Here is an 8,698-nt window from a genome sequence, read left to right on the forward strand (position 1 = left end):
AGTTAAAGTGGTAAACGCTACAAAAATAGGGTTGTACAACGAAAGTGGGCCCTTTTATAGGGACCTACCCCTCCTGTCGACTATCGATAAATAATACATACGCAAATGTAAAGTAATTATAAACAGACACAGGCAGCTTTTTGTTTTTGCGCATGCATTTTATGCAAAGGTTCTACCTCCGTAAAACCAGATCCATAAATGTACGTGTCCTTTGAAACTGTGTAAACCAAACCCTAAATTAGACACGCTTTCGAATTAGGTACGTATAACCTCCACCAATCCCGAAAATTGGTTGCGAATTACAACTTGGCTTTTATTAGAAATGCGTTGCGTGTATCGAAAGTGCGTTATATAGTCGAAGGTGCGTTGCGTGCGCGTACCTTTTGTTTATAAGTCGTTATTTGATATTTTTATTGTTCGACGCGTACGTACCCGCGTGTTATGACCAGAGAGTTGGGCCAGTACCAAGGAGGCCAATCGTCTTAGCGCTTAAACTAAACCGCCTTATAGGGTGGACCGAACACTCCATGGACCTTTCAGCTAGTCTTAAGGCTCACCTCTGAAGCCCAGAGCTCCACTAATTGAGCGTGGCTAAATTGTGGCTTTGCTATGTACCTGTGGGTCCACCCAAAGATCACTCTGCTCCAGAAAGCGCGATTGTTTCGGCCAATTTGATTGGTCGAAAAGGCATGTGGCAAAAGGTACATGGAGCGCTCGGTCCACCTTTGCGAAGCAGGGGTGGTCTAGTCTGAGCACTGAGATTACCTCAGACCTGAATTGGAGAGATCTTTGTATTGACCCACAGGTATAAAGCAAAGCCACGAATTAAGCCACGGCCACGTGGTTTGATTGGTGGAGCTACGGGCTTTAGGGATTAGCCTTGGAACTTAGTCTCAGTGCTCAGACTAGACCCCCCTGCTTCGCAATAGGGACCGAGCGCTCCATATACCTTTTAGCCACATAGCTTTTCGACCAATTACATTGGCCGAAAAAATCGCGCTCGTTTTAATCTGAAGATAATTTGTCGTATTTCGCTAGTCTCAGGGCTCATCCCAGAAGCCCAAAGTTCCACAATTGATCCACTCCGTTCGCTTCGCTCCACTTCGTAGCTCAATTACAGCTTTGCAATGTACCTGTGGGTCCATCCAAAAAACGCTTTGGTTCAGGTTTAAGGACAATTTATCGATTTTCGCCGTTTATAGCGGTATTTTTGGCCTTTTTGCGACCGATACTCCCTTATTATTCCATAACCACGCAAAATATCGAAAAAAAAACATCGTTGAAAATAGGAATTGGTAAACCTTTTTTATTAATTTAAAATTTTTTGCACCCGGTACGCCAATTAAAAATTGGATATAACCCGCCTTTTATCCGTTTATAACGGTATTTTTATTATTAACCCAAAAATACCATCGATACCCATTTCGCATTTTAATAATAACGATTATAATCCGTTAAAATTTATATAGGGAAAATTGCAAAAACGAAAGGAATTTTTACATATAAATTTTAATATAAATAATATAAAACCATTAATTTTACAATCCGTATAAAATATATATTATATAATACGTTATATATCCACCTATTAAAAAAAACCATTATTTCCGCAAATTTTTATATATTCGTATTAAATTATATATATATAATATCCGGAAACACGTTTATATATATTTCGTTTTCCCACCAAATCGACGCAATTTTTCGCGGTCCCAATCCCGTATACGCGGCGGTAAATACCTCCTCCGCCGTACACATTTTCCCGGAATTATACGCCAAAATTAAAATTTTTGGTAATTTAAACCTATAATATAAATTTGTTTCCTTAATTATTATATGGTTTTTAAACCTCCACAAACCCCCCAATATTTTTGCACGAATCCCATATTATAATTAAATATAATATATATACCGGGTTTTATATAATATAAAAAATGTTATTTTGCTGGCAAAAACCGGGTACGGGAAAAATATAATACGGCAAATTACCTCGGTAATTCGTAATAATATTATTATTATCCAAATAATCCTATTAAATAAATTAAAACAAAAATAATTACGCAATATATAACGTTATCCCGCCGCGAACCCCAAATTAATCGATTAATCCATTTTAAACGTAAATATAAATATACGGTTTTTATTACCAAAGCTAATTTTATTTAATATAATTTTTTTTGGAACCCGTAAACCGTTTATAAATATACGTATATTTTTTTAAACCCGGAATAAATTACCAATTACCGATTCCTTAAACTCTTTCGAAACCCTATATTTTATTAACGTATCGTTTTATTTACTATTAATAAATTTTATATAATTTTATAGTGGAAGGATTTTAGGGAATTGTTTTTTATACTGCGTTTGGTCCGGGCAATTATACCAACAACCGTATTTATATTCGGGTGCACCGTAATTTTTACAATAAAAACTGAAATTTACGTTTTCGACCAATTATATTATAAAAAAATAATACGTTTCGTTAAAACGCTTTTCGACCGACCCGAAATTACGATTATAATATAATGTTTGGAACGCAAAACCCTTATTAACGATTACCGGCGCTTTTTATTCCTAATAGGGAATATTATATTATTATCCGCCACCCGTATTCCTAAAACCATTATATATATAAACGCCAAAAACCGCATTATTTAAATACGCCAATTCCTAATAAAAAACTTCGTATTTAGGAAATTTATTAAACGAAACGCAACCGACATAATTATCCGGTACAATATATTTACACCTAAAATCGATAAAATTAAAATTTACGCAAAATTTTCCAAACCGGATTTTAAAGCTCGTATTATATTTTCCATTTTATTTTTGGGGATGGGTATGGATATATTTAATATAAAACGTATAATATAATACGGCGCGTTAATATTAAATAACCCCGCAAACCTATAGTAAAAATTCGGACGAACCGCACGCGGGCCCAACCGTAAAAAAACCGCATATTTTTTTGCGTTTTATTAATATTTCGATACGCAGGGGTCCATCGTTTAATACAAGCCAAGTGAACCAAAATTATTAACCAAATTAACCAACTAACCCGTGGTATTACGAGGAAATATTAAAAATTTATAAATTACCCATTTAAATTTTTTAACGTATTTATAAACGCGGTTATTCCCCATTAACCTTCCACGTATCGCTAAATTTAATTTAAATGATAATAACCGGGCAAATGTGAGGAGGTTACGAGATAGAATAAGCTTCATCTTGAACGCGGGGAAAAGTGGATCAGGTATAAGGCTGATGGAACGTTAAAATGGCAGATAACCGTCTGCTAGCGGGTAATAGAGATGATATATTGTTGCACAATCAATTCGTTGAATCGATGAAGGTTATGAAGGTGATGAATCTAAGGCTAAATTATGAATTACGTGTTCGAATCCGTAGGTGCAGATCTTCGATCCGGATATCCGGAATGCGGGGTCACGTCACATGATTTGGCCTTATTCATGTGACTGACCTGCCGACCTATTGAGCCTAACGGCCCATTAAGCCTAACGGCCTATTGTGCTTATGCATGCACAGAAAATCTGCGACCACAACGGGATTCGAACCCACGCATTTCAACGTATATATAATATAGATTATGGTACGTGCATTATACCACTAAGCTAGATTAAATATGACGTATTTGTTTTGTTGTTGAAATTATGAACAAAGACGTGATATATAAAGCTTTGTGTGTATAAACGCGTATACGTTTTATTTGTTATTTATTTATTTATTCGATGCAGGGTGACTAATAAAATTAGCCCGTGTTAGCCGTTATAAGATAATACAGGGTAGCTAATATAATGAGCCCTGCGCTAGCCATGTTCACAGCAAAAGCGTCGGAATTACCATAAACCGGTTTTTGGGTATATTTAAACCACGCGTTCCGCCTTATTAAACGTAACAGGGAATAATAAATAGGAAAAAATTAAAAAAAGAGGCGTTAAATATATAAACTTTCGCCAACGTTAAATATTTTCGACGAGCTATATTGGATTTTATACAGGAAACGAATCCATCCTTTACAATAAACCAATTTAAAAACTGTTGCAACGCCTGCGTGCACCAAATTGGAGTTTTACCCGCATTACCCCCTAAAAAGCAACCAATTAAAATACCTAGGAAAAATTCCAAAAAAGGTTATATATTTAAACAATTGGATAAATGGGGTACCCATTTTGCAATAATTATCCTTTACCCAAGCCCGCGGCGGTCATACGACCTATTATCCCAATTGGTGCTACCCAAACCAATAACTTCTAATATCGTTAAAAAATTCGTCCATTTTTATAACCGGGAATGGACGAAAAACGATTTACTGGAAAATGTTCCAAATTTACAATTAATTAAATAGTTTGAACAATATAGCGATAATTTCGTTGCTTAATTCCCAATAATATACGAAAATGGGATACGAAATTACGCCTTTTATTTGCACAAATAATAAGAAAAAAAGCGGCGGAATTAAAGCATGGTGGCATTTTAGGAAACGATAAATATAATTAACAATTATTCGGGAAAATAAACTAATAAACGCCGACGAACGAATTAAACGGTATTATAACCACAGGTTAAAATGCTGGTCAGCGTTAACGGTTGCAAAAATATCCAATATAGGAACGTTTATAAATTTATAACCCAAAAATTAGAGGGCGATTGAAATCAAATTTTAATTAAATTGAATAACGTGTCCTGGATTATAAAAGGGTCGAACGATAAAAAAAGCGACGCCGAATTGGATTAACCAGGGGGGGGGGGAGGATTAAGCAGCGCAAGGTATATAATTGTTAAATATAAAAATCCCTAATTAACGGCCTAAATAAAACTACCAAATGCTGGATAATAACAATTATTACGTAAATTAAAAGCCTGAATTATATATAAGTTGGTACGGCGTAACGGCGCCCCGATTAAAAATAAAAGGGTTCGATATTGCGAATTGTAATAATTGTTACGGTTGAATTTTGGAAATTTTGGCGTTTCCATTTTAATTTTATTTTATTAGCAAAAAGCCCCATAGGTAAACCCAATTATAAATACCTCCTTTTTTATTTTTATTAGCTTTCTCTTTTTTTTTACAATAAAAACCTTTTTCCCGACCGCCAGATTCTTTTTGTAACGATTAATAAAAAATTGTAACGATTAAACCAACGTTCAATTTTTAATTAATAAACGTAATAACTGTTACAATCGCAAAATTGCTTTAATAAATATTGCAAACATATTCGTTAGGAAACCTGATTAAAATATTTTTAATTGGATAAAATTATTTATACTTTACCCACCCAAGCAGGTATTAACCCAATCGTAACGAGGGTAAATTATAATTAACGCCCCTGCATCGCAAAAATACCCCCCACCCGGTTAGGTCCGGGGCAGACTAGTTAATTTTATTGTAATAGTAGTTACAATAATTGCTTTAATTCGCTAAAAACCGTAACAATTATTACAATTACGTTTTTTTATTACCATAATTCCCAAAAAACGCCAAAAAGGTAAAACCTCCGCCCAAACCACCACCAAATTTACGTTGGGACATATACCCAGTAATATTAAATTATTTACCCATTTAATAATTATATTATAAAAAGGAGCGCGGATAAAAAAAATAAACTAATATTTTAAAAATTTGGAAAATTACGACGCGGATATTGCAATTATTTCAAAATTAAATTTTATTCGGTTGGACCGTTTTACATTACAAAGTTATTCGGATGCAACCGGAATCCCCCTAAATTTTCCCCCTATTCCTAATAATAATAATAATAATTAAAAAAATATTAATATAAATTCCGGCGATAATAAATTTACGCCCGCCCCCGTCGATAAAAATGGAAATAATACCGATATGGACGCCGGCGATAACGAATTTACCCCCGCCCCCGTTGATTATAATAACGACGATACCTATATGGGCGAAAACGACAATTAATTTACCCCCGCGTCCGTTAATAAAGGGGATAATAATATTAATATAAACGACAATTATAGCGAACCTGCCCCGTATTTGGACAACCGCCAATTGTAAACTCCTTTAATATTTTTTAAACCATTTACCAACGTATTATCCCCGCCATTAAAAAACCCTAAAAACCGGTTTTTTGCATTATAATCTGAAATTATTATTAACCCGGTACCCGCGCCATTAAATAGGCCGCCCGCACCCCGTATATATAAAACCACCACCATTCGGTTAATTAAAATTAACCTTATTTCGGTATCGCGGACGCAGCCCAAATTTAATTCGACGCCAAATAATGGACCAATAAATTTCGCATAACCCGAATATTATTTCCCATTATATAAAAATACGGATTTCCTGGATCGTTTGCCCGTCCCGTTATAAAAAAGTTTTTAATTGGGTAAAAACCAATCCGTATCGGCGATAATTATTATAATTTGGCGCAGGGTAAAAAATATAAATATTATTAAAATAGTTCGTATTAAACCCCATTTGAATTATATTAATTGTTTGAAAATTAATAATAATATTAACCCGCCCGCCTGGTTCGGTCGCGGAAATAATATTTTCCGCAATACGAACGAAACCCTAATCGCCCAAACCCTTAAACGTTTTTGATCCGTTATTGGCGTCGCCGCAGTAAAAACACGCGTTAATAACCAGATTTTGGCATACCATTTTAATAATAATTCGTCGAATATAAACGAAATAATAATTGTATTTGGCTACGAAACGACAAATGCTTTGGTATAATATATTAATATAATAGGTTAATATTTCCTTTTATTAAATTGCGACAATTATTACAATTCCTGCATTAATATGTCCTGCTATTTACTATATTATAACAGCTATTACAATTTTCTGCGGTAATGCCAAATAATTATTGCTATAATATAACAATTATTACGATTTGGTTTTTACTTTTTTATATATTTTGGGATAACGGGTACAATTTTAATTACTAACTAATTTATTTTCAATCGCCGACGTATTCGGTTTTTTAATTTATTTTAAAGCAAATAATCCCGGTACATAAATTAAAAATAATAAAATGCCCGTTTGGCAAAAGATTTTGGCCTCCGTACCAAATATATTTAACGATAGGGGTATTAAACCCATTTTCGATAATTTGGTAAATCGGCGTCGCCTACCCCTTATCCCCCCTTTTATCCGTTAAAACGATATTAACCTCCCCGGGTTAAAAATATTCGCAAATAAATTTAATCCGGTTATAATTCCCACAATTTTCGCCACGATATTAATTTACCTGCGGATAATAACCACCGGACCTAATTTTAAAAACGGCGATTTGAAATTTCAAACCGTTAACCTTGGATTATATATATATAACGGTTATTATATCGACGATTGGTTTGAAATTTGCTACCATTTTTTTTATTTTATTTTTCGCCGGCAGGGAAAAATCGTTATTGGAAATAAAGAAAGTTTTAGCGATTTTGGTGGAAATTACCGCAACCCCTTTAAATTTAATATCGAATAATTCTCCACCTTATTTGCTATCGCCGATTATATAACCATCGCCGATAACGTTATCGCCCTAAATAATTTGCATTTAATGCAATTTTAGCATCGTTTAATTACCCGTTCGCGAACCGACCAAATTATCGACGTCGCCAATTTGTTTGGTTTTAACCGCGCCTGTTATAGTAGGACGATAATAATATTCGCTGTTAATACCTGGTCCCGTTTTAAACCCATTAAAGTCGGACGGTTAAAAAAAAACGTGCAAATTAAATTTAAATGCACCTATTAAATTTGTTAATATTTCAAGGTATTTTTAACAATTTGTACGACGAGGGGCGGTTTTATCGTCCCATTTTTACCAAATTTAAAACAAAAATTACCGAATTTTATCCCAAGCTTTTTAGCGACGACCAATAAAACGATTTTTTCAATTTTATATAAACCCAATCCACCATCGCCGATCAATTTGCTAATATAAACCGCGTAAAAAAGGAAATTTTCGAGGACGCCCGCGAAAAAATTTTAACGGTTTCCTTAATATATTATACGCAATTTTCCATTTTAATTAAAAATTATCCTTGGATTGGTTATTTTTTAATTCGGACGAGATTTAGGTTGCTATAAAAAAGTTGCGCCTTTTTCAAAATACCTTACCTGTCGACGGTTTAAATACCGACAAGAAAATCGGTTTCAAATATAGAAAAATTAAAAGCAAATATTTTTGGTTTAACTGGGATATGCTTAATACTCCTTTTGGTCGCTATTGGTTACCCTATTAATTGGTTAGTAAATTATATATATATATTATCTTTAACAATTGTAACTGTTATTATAATTTTGCCCCTACTTTTGTAATTATTATCACAATCCTGCCCCTATTTTTGTAATTATTATTATAATCCTACCCCTATTTTTGTAATTATTGTTACAATCTTTATTTTTGCTAAATTAACTTCTTTTTCGGTTTAAATACCCACACCCTACTAAAATTGGAGCAGTTAATTTTTAAAAATTCGTTATTAACCAACGAAATAAGTATAGGAAAAACGATTATCTATTTTACGGCGATTTATATATAGTATATCCGTTGTCAATACGACCGATTTATCCAAAATACCGACGGATGTTTTCCCATTTTAATTTTCGTCCCGGCCAGCTTTATTTCGCAAATATTTAAAAAAGTAATAACCATTTTCCCAACTCTCGACGTTAAATGCTATTATAGTTTAACCGAGG

The sequence above is a fragment of the Pyricularia pennisetigena genome, chromosome 2 (genome assembly GCF_004337985.1).
Source record: "Pyricularia pennisetigena strain Br36 chromosome 2, whole genome shotgun sequence".
In the NCBI taxonomy this organism is placed as follows: domain Eukaryota; kingdom Fungi; phylum Ascomycota; class Sordariomycetes; order Magnaporthales; family Pyriculariaceae; genus Pyricularia; species Pyricularia pennisetigena.